General features: G+C 37.0%; 1 protein-coding gene across 3 annotated transcripts in view; it reads right to left on the bottom strand.

Annotated features, from left to right (window-relative positions):
- LOC132002197 (protein argonaute-3) overlaps window positions 1-18,901 on the bottom strand; it is a 125,850-nt gene that overhangs the window by 54,358 nt on the left and 52,591 nt on the right. The gene's annotated exons all lie outside the window — the stretch shown is intronic.

The raw sequence follows: 18,901 nt of genomic DNA, 5'->3' as shown, positions 1-18,901 counted from the left end.
TCATAAAATTTCCTTATTAACCTTTCAATTCTGAAGGATCTTCAGTGATACCCTTGCTTTCATTCCTCATGCCAATAATCTTTTTTTTCTATTTTTCTTCATTAGTCTTGCTAGGATTTTATTAATTTTATCAAAAGAACCAAGGGGCTTCATGCATTTTCTGTACTATTTTCTATTTAACTAATTTTTGCTCTGATGATCTTTATTATTTCTTACCTTCTACTTAATTTGATTTTTTTTTTTTAAGGATTTATTTATCTGACAGAGACAGCAAGTGAGCGAGCATAAGCAGGAGGAGCAGCAGAGGGAGAGAGAGAAGCAGACTCTCCGCTGAGCAGGGAGCCTGATGCTGGACTCAATCCCAGGCTCCAGGATCATGACCTGAGCCAAAGATAGCTGCTTAACCGACTGAGCCACCCAGGTGCCTCTGATTTGTTCTTTAACTTTAGATAGAAACTTTGTGTGATAACCAGCCTTCAACACGTCCCCAGTAAGTTTTGGCTTGTGGGATTCACGCCTTTGTGTAAGTCTTTCCTACACTAAGTATAACTATCTGTGTAACTAACAGGATATTATGAAAATGACAGAATGTAACTTTCAGTGCTAGGCCTCAAAGTCATTATAGCTTCTAACTGCTCTATCATGGATTAATTGCTCCAGAGAAAGACACCCACAATATTGTTAGGACACTTAACCAAATCTATACAAAGATCCATGTGGCAAGAAGCTAGGCTTTCATCACAAACTTGCTATCAACCGTTTTATAGATGTTAAACAAGACTTAATCATTCATGTAAACATTTATTAAGTATCTACTGTACTGTATGGACTCCCTTATGGGTTGAAATTTAGAGATGACCCAGACAAAGCCTCTGCCCTTTAAGAACAGATTCTGGGTTAAGATAACAGATTACCAACAAGCAGCTCATTTCATTCCTTCCGCAATCCCCAAACTCTGCTATAACCATGGTGAGGAACTTTGTGAAAGACAGATAATCTTAGGAGAACAGAAAATAGGAAGTCCATTAATATTTTAGAAGACGAAAAGCGGGTGGACAGGTTGTAACTGACGTAACAGATCCAAGAAAATGAAATCCTGAGGTGCTATGTTGGGAAATATAAGAACCAAAGAAAGACAAAATCTTCAAAAGATATGAGAAGTGGAGGCACTAAGTACCTCTGAACTCATGACAGAATGGGAAGGTGCAAAAAATAAAGAGGAAAGCTATTTGAGAAGCAGGGGGAGTCCTAGGATCCCCTAACTCCACATTGCCGAACAACTGCTCCTTTGTCATCCTTGCATAAATCTGGAGGTTTATTCTCTGGAAAAAATAAAGGAAACACTCTTTGGAGGGAGCATGGCAGGCACAGTAGTGGGCACACGACTGTACCAAAAACAAGGGATAAAATGACTATAAACATTAAATGCTGAATGCAGACCTTCTCCCAACCAGAATGTCCAATTTGGTTTCTAGAATGTAGACAGTGAGACTGTTATCCTTGAGGCAGAAGCTCAGAAGACCCTTATCTTTGAGTAACTTGACCAGCCAAGCAGAGACTTGAGGATACAAATGCAGGTCCCCTAACAACAGCACAGTGAAATCACCCTATGATGAAGCTCAAAGTCAACAGGCCCCACTGATGCATTCAGAGCATCTAGTCAGTGTTTCAGACTCCCAATGAAACGTGTAGATAATCAAGGACAGTGTATACCTGAAGAAAGCCTCCAACATGGAAGACAGAGATCAAAACAAAAGGAGTCTGGGAGAAGCATAAACATGTGTAGAAAAAAGAAAAGTCCAAAATAAATAATTCTCAGTGAACTAAGAGAGAATACTGCACTGTGAAACAAGAAGACTACGGTACATCATCATTCAGGAAATAAAAAACAGCAGCTAGAAAAGAACATAATAGCAGAAATGAAAAAAGTGAGTAAAGGGTTAAAAGATGAAGCTGAGGAAATTTCTAGAAGGTAAAGCAAAATAAATGAAACAAAAAGACAACGGATACATACCTAAATGGGCCATCATCCCTCCCACCCTTCTCCCCTCTAGTAACCCTCAGTTTGTTTCCTGAGATTGAAAGTCTCTTATGGTTTATCTCCCCCTCTGGTTTTGCCTTGTTTCAATTTTCCCCCTCCCCTATGACCCTCTGGTCTTGTCTGTCCTTTTCTCATGAAACTTCTTAACAATAAAAAAAGGAAGGAGGGGCAGAGAGAAAAAGGATATAGGAAACAGAAGATCTATAAAGGAAAAAGATAAAGTTCTCCAGAGGGATAGTGATATGAGATTCTAAGAGGACAGCTGTGTACCAAATATGAATGGCATACTCAATGAGCTGAAACACTGTGAATCAAGAAACAGATTGGATGAAGACTGTCACCAAGATTTCTGCTGCCATTATTCTGCTTTTGTAATATGAGAATAGTCTGGGTAAGCCCAACACAGATATATTTACTTTGCCTGGCTAGACCATATGTTGATAAAGTTCCTGTTCTGCTGCCTGAAATCAGACTCTCATTACACCCTCAAGAAATGTTCTGCTTTGATCTATTGCTAATTTGAGTAAGGACTAATTTGAATAATATAAATTATTTCTTAGTCCTAGAGATCTTATACCCAAACTCAAGACAAATATATGATGCAAGCAACACTAATACTGTAATATTTACTAGAAATATGTTTTCTTGCAAAGGGAGCATATTCTGGGTGAACTTTTGACTCTGAAGCAGAATAAATTACAATTACTAAATTCTACAATAATTTATATATTCCATTTTATTCCAGGAGCAAAACAGTGAATGTTTTACAGAAGGCTATTCTTAATAAAAAGCACAGTAAGTAAATAAAAATAACATAATATTTCTCAATTCAGATGTGCCCAGTTTGAGATCTGTCTGCTAGGAATTTTGCTTCTTAAGGGATGTAGTATAGAGCTGTGAATATTAAGGACATAACTTTGGAGTCAGAAGTTAACCTCTACCATTTAAAAGTAAACTAAGTGACCTTGAGCCTTAAATATAAAGCTAAGGTTTTATTCTAATACAGGTTTACTAGGTTATACTACATTGTTAAAATCAAAAGCAAATGGACACCAGCCTTGAAAATTCCCTGAGCAGACAAAACCAGTTTAGCCATACAAACAAAGCTTAATATAGCTTATCTTGCAAGACTAACTTGACCTGGGTCATTTCTTGCTCATGCCTCTGAAAATAAGCAAAACTTAAACTGGAAAAAAACCAGACAAAACTCCCCCCAAAAGAACTGTTTCCCAAGTTTGATATTAGATAACTACTGAACAAATCCCTATCATTTAAGAAAATTCTAATTTTATAACCAATCACTAAAGAATAAACATTTACTGCTTCTCTCTATATAAACTGCTTTATAACAGTATGTTCCTGAGACTCATTCCATATTTTGGCTTGAAAGCTACCAGTTTGCAAACTGTTTTTGGTGTGTGTACAATAAACTTTTATTAATTATTACTTTGGTAATTCATTGCTTTTACTTCTGTTATTTCTAAACTTTTCACAAATATACAGATTTAACATAAATATTAAATAAAAACTACCTTTAGGTCAAACTACTTTGACCTTTAAAGGTCTTGACCTCTAAAGGTCAAACTACCTTGACCTTTAGAAAGAGAAAGTCAATTTAGAGAGAGAAAGTTTATAGAGATTTTTTTCTCTCTAAACTTAACTCATACAACTGTGGTAGAGTTTATATGAGATAATTAATGTAAAATGCTTAGCATTCTATCTGGTATATAATGAGTGGTAAATAAAAGTATCTTAAGTGAACTACTACGAATAAATACCACACATTCACTGTGATGGTTTTAAAAATGTAATAAAATGGAAGTTCCAACTGAGTTTGGCTTAAATCCAGGCTAAATTAAAAATATATTCCACGGGGTGCCTGGGTGGCTCAGTGGGTTAAGCTGCTGCCTTTGGCTCGGGTCATGATCTCAGGGTCCTGGGATCGAGCCAAGCTCCCTCTGCTCAGCAGGGAGCCTGCTTCCCTCTCCATGCCTCTCTGCCTACTTGTGATCTCTGTCAAATAAATAAATAAAACCTTTAAAAAATATATATATATATATATTCCACATTTCATTGACTCTAAGACACCAGTGATGGGAAGGTAAATCAGTATTTCATGTATCCTAAAAAAGAAACCTGCCAATTAAACTGTGACAAACCATCAACTGTAAGACATCTCCCAATTTCAGAGATGATGAAATGCAAAGAAAAAATATTTTTGAGTCTTAGATTGGTAAAATTAAAGTTAAGTCCAATTACATAGTTGGGAGAGTATTAAATACCACAAAAAAACAATCATTTTGAAGATAAGATTACGTCACATAATCAGAATTAAACTGCTCTCTCACTTAGGAGTACTCTTCACTCTGCCATTCTTTTTTTTTTTTTTTTTAAATGATTTTATTTATTTATTCAACAGAGACACAGAGAGAGCATGGAAGGGGAGAAGGTCAGAGGGAGACGTAAACTCCCTGCTGAGAAGGAAGCCCGATGTGGGACTTGATCCTCGGACTCCGGGATCACCACCTGAGCCGAAGGCAGTTGCTTAACCAGCTGAGCTACCCAGGCATCCTTCACTATTGCATTCTACTACCAATTTCCCCTAGAGGGAATCTGTCACTTCCTCGGAACATGTTCCTCAAATCCTGAGACTAGAATGGATCCATGTTATATGCTCCCATTGTACTCAGCACTTCTCCTTCATAATATTTGTATTGATCAATACTAGTCTTTTCCAGTAGATTTCAAGTTCAACGAGGGCTATTTTGTTCAGTGCAATATACTAAGCACAAGGGATGCTTGGTATCAATCACAGATCAAATCACACAAAAACAAAAAAAAAGGAAACACAAGCAAGTCAGGTGGTCAGTGCCATATTTTCACTCCTTATTTTTCATAGCAGCAACTACATTTTATTGGCAATTAAAAAGTAATTAAAAAACAATTAAAAAACCCTAGGCACAGTGCCTAGGTGGCTCAGTCAGTTAAGCGTCTGCCTTTGGCTCAGGTCATGATCCTAGGGTGCTGGGATTGAGCCTCACATTGGGCTTCCTGCTGGGTTGGGAGTCAGCTCCTCCTCCCCATGCCCCTGCTTATGCTCTCTCTCGTGCTCTGCTCTAATATATAAATACAATCTTAAAGACAACAACAAAAAAGCAAACCTATTTCAACTTTTTTTTTTTAAAGATTTTATTTATTTATTCGACAGAGAGAGATCACAGGTAGATAGAAAGGCAGGCAGAGAGAGAGAGGGAAGCAGGCTTCCCGCTGAGCAGAGAGCCCGATGCGGGACTCGATCCCGAGATCATGGCCCAAGCCGAAGGCAGCGGCTTAACCCACTGAGCCACCCAGGCGTCCCACCCATTTCAACTTTTAAGCTGTATTTTCATTTCATTAATATACCACAGATCTTTTTTGAAAATGCTATCTATCTTCTGATAGTAAATACATAGTATTTCAAGAAAATAAACATACTCCCACATTTTTCTTGAAACATACAGCCCTTAGGTCCATCTATTCTATGCCAACCAATCTATTCCATTCCTCTTCCTTCTTTCTTCCTAAAGGGAACCATTATTCTGAAATTGGTGTCCATTTGTCTCACTATGTTTTGATAATTGTACTGCACCTGTATGCGCTCAGTATATATATTTGTTCTGTTTTAAATTTACAAAAATGATAACCTATCCTTTCAGTATCTGCTACCACCTCAACATTGTTTTTGATGATAATCTGTGCTGATACGTGTAGATCTGGTTCACTCATTTAACTGTCATAGAGTATACCACAATATTTTATAACAATTTATGTATTCAGAATGCCTCCCAAGGAAACACTGATAAGGAATTAGGCTGCTTCCAGTTTTCTGCTATTAACAAATAATGCCTCAAGCACATATGCCAGATTATCTCTATCGTATATTATTATGGGTTTTAAGATATGTGTCATTTAATCTTTACTTCATCCTTTCTAGATACTGAAAACTGCTCTCCAAAGTAGCTATGCCAAATGATATTACTACAGATAGTGTGTGAGTTCCTTTAACTTTGTATCCTCACTAACATTTGATTTAAGACTAATTTTGGGGTATCTGAATGGCTCAACTGGTAAAGCATCTGCCTTCAGCTCAGGTCACGATCCCAACATCCAGGGATCGAGCCCCTGCTAAGCGGGGAGTCTGCTTCTCTTCATCCTTCCTGCTCATGTTCTCTCATCATCTCTGTCTCAAATAAATATTAAAAAAAAAAAAAAAAAAGACTTTAATTTTTATAAACCTGCTGGGTTTGAAATGAAAATTTATTTATTTCATTTGCTAATCACTAATGAATTTGAGAATCTGATTTCTTTTCTTTTCTTTTTAAAGATTTTATTTATTTGACAGACAGAGATTACAAGTAGGCAGAGAGACAGGCAGAGAGAGGAGGAAGCAGGCTCCCCTCCAAGCAGAGAGCCCATGTGGGGCTCGATCCCAGGACCCTGGGATCATGACCTGAGCCGAAGGCAGAGGCTTTAACCCACTGAGCCACCCAGGCGCCCCTCTTTTCTTTTTTTTTGAGAATCTGATTTTCATGTGTTTATTGATCATTTGGGTCTCCTCTTTTCTGAACTACCTGTTTTACTATTGATCTGTCCTTATATTTTGTAAAACTCTTGGTTGTATGTACTATAAATATTCTCCTAGCATTTTAACTGTTTATGATTACCTTTATAACACAAGTTTTAAATTTTGATGTAGCCAAGCTTATCACTATTATCTTCTGATTTATACATTTTATATTTTATACAACATTAGAGGTAATTCTCTTATTTTCTTCTAAAAGAATTTCGAAAGAAAGCATTTCTAAGTTTTGCATTACGCATTTAGGATTAAAATACACCTAGAAATAGATTTTGGATGTGATGTGGAATGGTTGTAATTTATTTTTCTCATGTAGTTAACTGTATAAACACCATTTATTATTTTTTAATTTTTTTAAAAGATTTTATTTATTTATTTGACAGAGAGAGATCACAAGCAGGCAGAGAGAAAGGAGGAAGCAGGCTCCCTGCTGAGCAGAGTGCCCGGCTCGATCCCAGGACTCTTGAGATCATGACCAGAGCTGAAGGCAGCGGCCCAACCCACTGAGCCACCCAGGCGCCACCTAAACACCATTTATTAAATATTCTCTTTCTTTAATGATATGAAATGCTGCCAGACATTTTACAAGGTTTCCATGCATACATATGGCTTATTTCTGGTCTCTGTATTCTGCCTCACTGATCTGTCTGTCCCTGCACTTAAAGCACTGTGGAATACTAATTGTTATAGTTTTAAAATAAAGAGAGCAATTCCTCCTTCTTTACTCTTATTTAAAATTATATTGGCTTTTCTTAGACACTTATTTTTCCATATAAACCTTAATATTTACTGATTAAGTTTCATGATATGCCCTGCTGGGATTTTATTTATTTATTTGACAAACAGAGATCACAAGTAGGCAGAGGCAGGTGGGGGGTTGGGGAGGGGGATGTGGAGCAGGCTCCATGCTGAGCAGAGAGCCCAATGAAGGGCTTGATCCCAGGACCCTGAGATCATGGCATGAGCCAAAGGCAGAGGCTTAACCCCCTGAGCCACCCAGGTGTCCCTGAGATTTTATTTGAAACTGCATTTACAGATTAATTTGGGGAAAACTGACATCTTACCAAATCGAGTCTTCTCAATTTCATTCATTTAGATTTTCTCTTTTGTCTTTCAATCAAGTTTTATCTTAGAGACCTCTCAAAAATCTTATTTATGTGTACCTTCTTTTCAATTCAAACTCTTGATCTCATTGTATCACTTACTTGTCCAAATATTCTTTTAACTTTCCAGGATAGGGGCGCCTGGGTGGCTCAGTGGGTTAAAGCCTCTGCCTTCGGCTCAGGTCATGATCCCAGGGTCGTGGGATCGAGCCCCGCATCGGGCTCTCTGCTCGGCGGGGAGCCTGCTTCCTCCTCTCTCTCTGCCTGCCTCTCTACTTGTGATTTCTGTCTGTCAAATAAATAAATAAAATCTTAAAAAAAAAAAATAATACCTTTCCAGGATAATTTAGAGGTTCTTGATTTTATCTATTCATTCTTTGCTTAATATGACCAAGAACTGTGCTAAGCATGGAGGGTATGTACACTGGTGATTAAGATGGACAGTCCCTAGCTTTGTGGAGCTTTCATTCTAACAGGAGACAAAGAACAATAAACACTTATAATGCTGAGGAACACATGCTATATTACAGGGGGAGTACACTGTGCTATGGGAATACAGAAAAGAAATACCTAATTCATACTTGGGGGATGGCTGGATATGGGGAGGGAGAGGGTGTCAAATGCTGCTTCTCAAAGAAGTAACATGTAGACTGAAACCTGTAAGAAGAATAGAGGTTAGCAAACACAAAATAACTAAAATATCATCGCCTTGATATCCTTCCTTTATTCTTGATTTTACTGGAAAAGTTCCCACTGCTTGACTGTGAAATTATCTACTCTATGAATGTTTCCTCCCTTGGGTTCCCTGACACCATTATTTAGCTCTCATACTGCCTGTGATAATTGTTATCTGCTCACTGGTCCTTCTTCCTTCCTTAAATGCTAGGATTCCCAATGGCTTTATCCTCCTCATTCCTATTTTAAATACTATTCCTAAAGAAGTTTTTCCATTTCTATAGTTTCAAATATAAATTTATATACTGAGGAGTTCCCATACTTTTACTTCTAGCTCCCACCACTACAGATTTTCTTATCTGCATTTCCAACTACCTATTATAATCTTTATCCATATGTCCCAGAGGATTTTCAAGCTATGGACATATTAACATTTGATTTATTTATATACGGTATGTACTGCCAACTAATCAGCAACAGCACATCTATCTCCCAATTCAACTGACAGCACTACCATTCACACCTGGTATGAATGAATCATTATTCCGATTATAGGTTGGTGAGTATGTCCTTCTTGGAAGCTAGTTTATAATATAGCACAGTCACTGAGCCTGAAGGGTTGGGAACATGAAGATTGTTTCAAAGATTGAGTAACTTTGCAGGTCAGGTATATTTTTGTTTTTCAAATGCATCAACTAGTTGTCAGCTATTCAAACACTAATCTAGGTATTATAGCATAAGTAATAGATGTAATTACAATCCATAATCAGTTGACTAAGTAAAGGAGATTATCCTGGATAATGTGGGTGGGCCTCATTCAGCAGGGCTGAACAGCAGGGCCTTACAGCAGGGCTGGTGTTTCCCCAAGAGAGACAGAGGAGAACTTCCACCTGTGAACAGCAGCTTCAGCCCATGCCCACTAGTCCCAGTCTGCCCTTCCTGACAGCCTATTCTATGGATTTCAGACTTGCCTCACGAGGCCCTGCAACTACGTAAGCCAAATCTCTCTCTAGATCTACAGGTTCTGTTTCCCTGGTTGAACCTGACAAATATACCAGGGTTATAAGTTTATTTCCAAAAGCAATTCTTTCAAAAACCTAGTAAATCCTCTGGTCTGTTCATTTCCACTTAGTTCCATGTGCCAGTAACTATACCCAAAGTTTTTTTCTGGACATGGCTCTTAAATCTATTTTTTCAGCTTATTGCTTATAATATGGTTCCTTTCTCTCCATCCCACATTAGACCATCACCATCTCTTACCTGAACTAGTGATTGAAAAAGCCTCCTAACTGGCTTCTGAGATTAGTTTTTTCTCCTCTATCTATTCTCCATACTGTTGCCAGAGGTCTCTTTCTGGAAAACAAATATGATCATGTCACTATCCTTCTTAAAAACTTTTCAAGTCTTCCTACCTACAAAATAAATTTGTTTTCTATTTCATTAATTTCTGTTTTTAACTCTTATTTCCTTCTATTTGCTTTGTATTTATTTTCTATTTTTATAACTTGTTGAGATGAATACTTAGGTCCTTGATGCTTTTCTTCTTTTCTGACAGGCATTTAAAGTTTTAAATTCTCTCTTAGCATTGTTTTTAGCTATCCTTACCAGTTCTGATATGTATTATTTTCATTATCATTAAGTTCAAAATACTTAAAATTTTCTTTGCGATTTATATGACCAATGGCTTATTTAGAAATTATTTAATAATATCCAAAGCTAGACTTTAAGTTCCAGTAAGAAAATAGCATTTTATTTCCAAATTTTTCCACTTTTCTCCTTAGAACCCAATACAGAACAACAAAGAGAATGTATTTAAAAAGAAAAGAAAACCCCTCTACATATTTGGTGAACCCAGGAGACAGTGAAACAGTGAAATACCAAATTATAAGTGAATATGGCCCAAAGTACTTGGTAGTGGTAGAACTTATGCAAGATAAGTATAAAAAGAGTCTAGTAAGGGAATAACAAATTTTCGTTCCCAGAAAGAGAGGGTCCTATCCTAAGTGGGAACTGCAATGTTTAGAACTGAGATTTACCGGGAAAATCTCAGAAGACAGTAGAAAAAAGGAGGTGTAAAAGTGCCATGAGAATGAGTGGAGGGTGGTCTGGAAGCGAAAGATCTCAGACACTAGTACTCCTTTAAAAGCAAGGCACGCACTTTTCATCTGTAACTTCAGCTTACAGAAAAGTTCATAGAACACCACAAAGATCTTCTGTACACCCTTCACAAATTCTGTTAACATTTGAAGCAGGCAGTTTAAAAGGCAGGAGTTGTATCCCTTGGTAGCAGAAACTAGTAAGGACCTGGTGGCTGGTAGTTCTCACCTCATATACACGTAAATTACTAAGAGGCAAAGGAGACATAGCTATATTTTTAGAAAGAACCCATCAGAACAGAGGACAGAGGCCTTGAAAAGAGAAACCTGGGAAACCACCTTGCTCCTAATGTCCTGTTCCTCCTCTCCCCACTCCAGATTCTTCCAATATGTGGTTTGGAAAAGCTCATCTAATTCAAATATGAGTAATAAACGAGTGGTATCTGCAGAAAGATGCCATAAAAAAGGTCAAACGGTCAACATCCCTGACAAAACTCAACAAAAAATTACCACAAAGTAGAGGAAACCCATAACACTTTTTTTTTTTTAATTTTTTTATTTATTTTTTGACAGACAGAGATCACAAGTAGGCAGAGAAACAGGCAGAGAGAGAGGAGGAAGCAGGCTCCCCACAGGCAGAGAGCCCGATGCGGGACTCGATCCCAGGACCCTGGGATCATGACCTGAGCCGAAGGCAGAGGCTTTAACCCACTGAGCCACCCAGGCGCCCTCATAACACTACTTTTTAACATGAATTTAAAAAATATGTTTTTTTTAATAAAGAAGATTTATTTATTTTGAGAGTAAGAGTGCATATGTGAGCACATATATTAACAGTGGGGGGGGGGGCAGGCAGTGCACAGAAGGAGAGGGAGAGAGAATCCTTAAGCTGACTTCCCACAGAGCAGGGAGTCTAATGCAGGGCTCAATCTCAGGACCCTGAGTTCATGACCTGAGCTGAAATCAAGAGTTGGTCACTTAACTGACTGAGCCACTCAGGTGCCCCATGAATTTAAAACTTCTTAATACAACTATTAGGAAAATCTCACAAGGGTGGCTGGCTGGGTAAGTCAGAAGAGCATGGGACTCTTGATCTTGGGGTTGTGAGTTTGAGTCCTACGCTGGGTGTAGAAATTAAATAAATAAATAAACATTAAAAGGAAGGAAGAAAGGAAGAAGGGAAGGAAGGAAAAAAAGGGAAGGAATGGAGAGGAAAATCTCCGAGCAGCAATTCAAGAACTTAGAGAAGAGACAGCCAGTCAAAGAAGTAAAGACAAAAGTATCATAGACCTGATTCATGAAAGAAATGGAAGAAAAAGATTTTTAGAAGTTGAAAAAAGGAGCACATCGTGAAAATTACACTAAAAAAGGCACAGCAAGGAGCAAAGAGAATAGTAATGTTTTATAAGAAAATTAAACAACAAAAAAACCCCAGAATACTTGAACCTACATTTTCAAAGGGAATCCTTTGAAAACTGACCTAAAATGGTCAACATCAACAAAAAAATCCAGTGAAAGAAGTGTAAAAATATAATTTTAGCAACCAGAGGAAAAAACAGGTCCCTTCTAGGGTGAAGAAAATCAAGCTGATATTATACTTCTCTACTGAACATCAATGTCAGAAGACAGGAGACAAATACTTAGCAGATAGTCAAGAAAGTGTAAGTCAATAATTTTATGTCTTAGACAAACAATCCTTCAGGAACAAGGCTGTAAGTAAATGGTTTTCAGTATGGTAACACTTAGCTCTTATTCATGAGCCCTTCTCTTTTTGAAGAAACAACTGAATTAACAAGACAGGGAACAACAAATGTTAGTGAAGATGTGGAGAAAGAGGAATCCTCTTACACTGTTGGTGGGAATGGAAGCTGGTGCAGCCACTCTGGAAAATGGTATGGCGGTGCCTCAAGAAGTTAAAATAGAGCTACCCTATGATCCAGCAACTGCACTACTGGATATGTACCCCAAAGATACAGATGTAGTGAAAAGAAGGGACACATGCACCATGTTCATAGCAGCAATGTTCACAATAGCCAAACTGTAGAAGGAGCCGAGATGTCCTTCAACAGATGAATGAATAAATGAATAAAGAAGATGTGATTCATATATAATGGAATATTACTCAGCCATCAGAAAGGATGAATACCTACCATTTGCATCCACATGGATGGAACTGGGTGGTATTATGCTAAGTGAAATAAAAGGAATAGAGCAGAGGACCATAGGGGAAGGAAGGGAAAATTGAATGGGAAGAAATCAGAGAGGGAGACAAACCATGAGAGACTCTTGGCTCCAGGAAACAAACTACGGGTTGTGGAAAGGAGGGGTGGGGAGATGGGGTAACTGGGTGATGGCATTAAGGAGGGCATGTGTTTTGATGAGCACTGGGTGTTAGATGCAACTAATGAAGAATCTGACACTATGTCAAAAACTAATGATGTTGGGGTGCTTGGGTGGCTCAGTGGGTTAGGCCTCTGCCTTCAGCTCGGGTCACGATCTCAGGGTCCTGGGATTGAGCCCTGCATTGGGCTCTCTGCTGGGCAAGAAGCCTGCTTCCTCCCTCCTGACCCCTCTGCCTGCCTCTCTGCCTACTTGTGGTCTCTCTCTCTCTCTGCCAAATAAAAAAAACAACAACTAATGATGTACTATATATTGGCTAATTGAATCTAAATAAAAAAATAAAAATACTACAACACATATACACATGAAACAACTGAGGACAACTGCAACAAAGAGATGACAAGAAAAATTTCAGCAAAAGGACTGACAGCACAAATACACTTAATTATAGATTTCAGATGAAAGCAAATGGATATACTAGTGATAGAATGGAATGCAACTGTTACATACTCTAATAATGTAGGAATAATAATACATACAAATACAATATACAATGATAGTGGAAAACAAGAAGCAGGATAAACTCACTATACCTTACAGTAACAGAGGAGTCAATGTTGAAAGTCAAATAATAAAAGTTTAAGCAAAATTATAAAGAACAATAAAATAATGGTATATTTGCTAAAACAAGTTAGTAAAGGAGAGGAAACAAGGGAAGGAACAGAAAAAAGCTAATATAATTGTTACTTATAAAGGAAAAAAGACACTGCTTAAAAGAGAGAAAGATGAGTGGTTAGCATAGCATAATATACAAACTTGTCCAATCACTATGTTGTACACCTGAAACTAGTATAACATTATCAACCACACTTCAAAAAAAAAAAAAGTAGTTTAAAAAAACCAAACAAACATGAGTATTATATGAAAGTGTAAATATAAAGAGTTACCATAGTGGGGGGGAAAAACCCTTCTTGATATCAAAACTATTATTTAAAAAGCATACAAACAGGGGCGTTAAAAGTGTCTGCCTTCAGCTCAGGTCATGATCCCAGGGTCCTGAGATCAGGCCCCTTGTCAGTCTCCCAGCTCAGCCTGCTTCTGCATCTGCCCCCATACCCCCACCCCCCTACCACCCCCGCCCCCGCCTGTGTTCTCTTTCTCAGTCTGTCAAGTAAATAAAATCTTTAAAAGTAAATAAATAAATAAAATAAAAAGCACACAGACCATCTGAAGTTTCAAGAACATATATAATCAGAAAATAGAATATAAAATAATGTTACACAACTAAGACCAAGCATGTATGTCCTTCTTATTATCTAGCTTAATTCATGCATTAACACAAAAAAAGCTTTAGATTGACCTACAAAGCAAAACCATTCTATGCTGTCTCCAAGATACATCTGTGATTCAGAAAGTATTAAAAAAGATTAAGGAAAAGAAAAGTTGACAGGATAAGGTTCACAAACAAATGGATTGTAATTCTTTCATTAGATTACACAGACTTTCACCCCAAAGTATAAAAAGGTCATTTTATCATTGTAAAGGGTACAGTTCACAATGAAAAAAGAGGTATATAAAAGCCCTTAATAATACAGCAGCAACATTAAGAAAGCAGAAATCAAAGGAGATATGGGAGAGAGAAACATAGTAATAGCAGAAATTTTAAAATTTTTCTCCCAGTCTGAGAGAACTAGTAAACAGAAATAATATAATCTAAATGGTAAGCACTGATGGATATTCATTTAACTCAACTCTGATAATTGAATATATGTATTTTCAAATACATACTGAGCTTTCACAATATTTGACTATGTATTAGACTACAAAATATACCTCAGCAAATCCTTCCTTCGAGAGAGACACACAGGGGCGCCTGGGTGGCTCAGTGGGTTAAGCTGCTGCCTTCGGCTCAGGTCATGATCTCAGGGTCCTGGGATCGAGTCCCACATCGGGCTCTCTGCTCAGCAGGGAGCCTGCTTCTCTCTCTCTCTGTCTCTCTCTCTCTCTGCCTGCCTCTCCATCTACTTGTGATCTCCGTCTGTCAAATAAATAAAATCTTTGAAAAAAAAAAAAGTTTAAAAAAAAAAAGAGAGAGACACACAGAGAGAGGGCTCACATACCTGTGAGCATGGGGAAAAGCAAAGAGGCAGGAGGCAGAGGGAGAAGAATCTCAAGCAGACTCTGTCCTGAGTAGGGAGTCTGATGCAGGGCTCAATCTCATTACCCTGAGATCATGTCCTGAGCCAAAATGAAGAGTTGGACACAACCCAATGAGCCACCCAAGAGCCTCTAGACTACAAAATAAACCTAAACAAATTCTAAAAGGAGAAATATAAGCCACATTCTCTGATTAACAACCCACAAAACTAGAAATTTATAACAAAATCAGAAAATAAAAAGTTCTTCAATCAGAAAATATAAAAAGTCTCTCAATCAACATTTGGATAAGAGGGAAAATACAAATTAAATTTGTGGTGTTTCTAGACAATAATAAAACTTCTACACATTAGAGGCGCCTGGGTGGCTCAGTGGGTTAAAGCCTCTGCCTTCGGCTCAGGTCATGATCCCAAGGTCCTGGGATCGAGCCCGATGTGGGGCTCTCCACTCAGTAGGGAGCTTGCCTCCTCCTCTCTCTCTGTCTGTTTCTCTGCCTACCTGTGATCTCTGTATGTCAAATAAATAAATAAAATCTTAAAAACAAAACAAAACAAAAAAACCTTCTACACATTAGAGGCTTTGGAATGTAGCTATAATAGTGATCTGAAGAAAATTCATTGTTTTAAATAATTTCAACATTAAGAAAAAATGAAAATGTGTGACTAACAGCTCAAAAAGTTAGAAAAACAACTAAAGTAACAAAAGAGGAAAAAAGAAAACATTTATAAAGCTAAAAGCAGAAATTAAGAATTTAGAAAACAGAAAGCCAGAGAACTTAAAAAAAAAAAGTTTCAAAAGCTCTTTTGCCAGGTGGCCTGTGGCAGCAGGTGTTGAAACCAGTTATTTAAACTACTATGGACAAAACACAAATAAAATGGACAAAACACAAATACACAAAATAAGAAATGGGGGGAAACCAGAGAAGTAGAAATAATTTCAAAAAATAAGAAACTATATAAAACTCTCTATAAAAATCAAATACAGATAAAATAATTTTCTAGTAAGATATAACCTACCAAAACTGAACCCCAGACTGAACCTAAACAAACTGATTTTTACAAAATGAATGGAAGTTTTCCAACAGCTACTACACATCAAGCAAAACAGACCATGCAACAAGATTTTATAGGAGAATTCTACCAAATCTTGAAAGAGCTGACAATTTTTTTCTTTCTTTTTAAATTAACATATAATGTATTATTTTTTAAATTAACATATAATGTATTATCTGTTTCAGGGATACAGACCTGTGATTCATCAGTCTTTCACAATTCATAGCACTCACCATAGCACATACCCTCCCCAATGTCTATCACCTAGACACCCCATTCCTTCCATCCCCCCTTCACTCCAGCAACCCTCAGTTTATTTCCTGAGATTAAGAGTCTCTTATGGTTTGTCTCCCTCTCTGGTTTTGTCTTGTTTCATTTTTCCATCCCTTTCCCTATGATCCTCTGTCCTGTTTTGCAAATTCCTCATATTAGTAAGTTATCATAAACTGTCTCTAACTTTATTTCAAGAGCTAACAATTTTAATACTATTTAAAAACTTGTACATTTTAGAAAATAAAACTTCTAAATTTTTTATGAGATAAATGATTAACACCAAAAGTTGAAAAAGATTACAGAAAAAAAGATTACAGATCAGATCAAACTTACTTTTGCATTTTGATTAAAAAAGTAAAATATCAGCAAACAGAATACAGCATCACATTAAAAGAATCAAGAAACACAAGTTTGGTTCAGTGTTTCGTTAAAAAGACAAGAAATATCATATCATTAGCTCCAGTGATCCTAAGAAGAAAATCTGACAAATTCAACATCCATTCTTGATTAAAAGTACTTAATAAAATAGAAATCAACAGATGCTCTTATACATATACATATATATGTATATATCATACTTAATGTAGAAACAATGGAAGCATTCCTTTCTACGGTAAGGAATAAAAAGAAGATGCCCACTAATCACTTTACTTAACACTGTCTAATTAGTCAATATAATCTGATAAGAAAAAAATTAGAAGTATAAAAATCCAAAGGAAGAGGTAAACCTATCATTATCTGTAGATGAAATGATTATAACCTAGAAATACCAAGAAAATTACTTGAATAACTACTATAAAAAAATGGAACTCAATGAAACAGAGAAGGTATACAGAAGTCAAAGGCCTTCATGTATGTGAACAATAACCAGTTAGAATGTATAAATCCATTTAATAGCCAAAAAAGGGGGGAGGGAATATGTACAAGATATGTGCAACTTTTACATGAGGAAAACTTTAAAATACCCCTGAAAGAAACAAACGTAATCTTGCACCAATAAAAAGGTACAGTGTTTTCTTGGCCAGAAAGACTTAGTATCTTAAAGATGCCAATTTGTCCTAACAATTTATAAATGTAATGAGATTTTAATAATAAAAATAAGAGACCATTCTTCCACATCCACTGGTGTTTCTACAGTCTACATGGTAAAATAATTAAGAATAGCCTAGAGGGGCGCCTGGGTGGCTCAATGGGTTAGGCCTCTGCCTTTGGCTCGGGTCCTGGTCTCCGGATTCTGGGATCAAGCCCCACGTTGGGCTTTCTGCTCGGCGGGGAGCCTGTTTACTTCTCTCTCTCTGCCTGCCTCTGCCTGCTTGTGATCTCTCTCTCTCTGTCAAATAAATAAGTAAAATAAAATAAAAACCTTAATAAAATAAAAAAAAGAATAGCCTAGAAAAGCCTGAGGAGAAATTTGAGACTAGCCTTATAAGATACTATAAGCCATTAAAGAAACGACTGACTACTACATTAAAGTGTCTTTGTATATGTATTTACTATCCCTCAACCCCCAAAGACACAAATTTCTACATGGCAAAATATAAAAACAAGACCATACTACAGGTTAAAAGACCAATAATCAAGGATAAACACAATTCACAATACAAGGGGTCAATATCCTTAATTTAGAAAGCTCTCAGTAAATGAGAAAACTGAAAATCCAACAGAAAAAAAGGGAAAAAGACAAAAACAGCTAATTTAAAAAAAAAAAAAGAAATAAGGTGACCCTTACACATGTGAAAAGATGGCCAAATGCAAAAGTTCATGAGGAAATGATTTCTTACAAATCCAATTAAGAGAATCTAGAGTTTCACATTTCTAGAGGCAACAAAACAGGTAGTCTCACTCACTGATGCACAATACTTAGAACCTCTACAGAGGACAATCTGACAATAATGATCAAAATTACAAATACATTTGCCTTTGACCTACTAATCTTCCCTCTTGAAATCTATCTTAAAGATGTATCTACATATACAGGAAACAATGTTCTGAAATGGCAAACTAAACACCCCTCCTGTACATTGAAAGAGGACTTCTGAGATATAGCTCCTCAGTGACATATTCCCACAATGGTAGAAGCAACTGAAAATAATGCAGAAACTAGGGAGCGATCTGGAAAGATCTAGGGATCCTTGAAGGAATGGCTGATTCCACATACAGAGCAGGAAATACAAGATGAGCCTGAAATTTCCTCCTGTGCTAGAAAGCAAAATACTATCAAAGACAACAAATACAGAATTAGGAAAAATACCGCTTGGTAATCACTAGTGAAACAGATGATCTGGGTAACGATGATTACTGAATGGAATATTAGTAATAGAAATGTTGACTGGGAGATTTACAATGGAGAGATCAGGCCAACTGATTTAGTATCACTAAAACTGGAACCTCTAGATACTGTTGTGTCTTCTAATATACAATATGAAGCATGTATGAAGTATTCTGAACCAGAATCGAACCAAACTTCTAGGGCTAACTTTCACTTTCAGGAAATATAGGGGACAGCGGAATAAGATAATGACACCACAAGAACAAAAGACAAATGT

This window comes from Mustela nigripes, chromosome 14 (genome assembly GCF_022355385.1).
Source record: "Mustela nigripes isolate SB6536 chromosome 14, MUSNIG.SB6536, whole genome shotgun sequence".
NCBI classification, from domain to species: domain Eukaryota; kingdom Metazoa; phylum Chordata; class Mammalia; order Carnivora; family Mustelidae; genus Mustela; species Mustela nigripes.
Note: the sequence above shows the minus strand (reverse complement) of the source record. Positions and strands in the feature narration are given on the sequence as shown.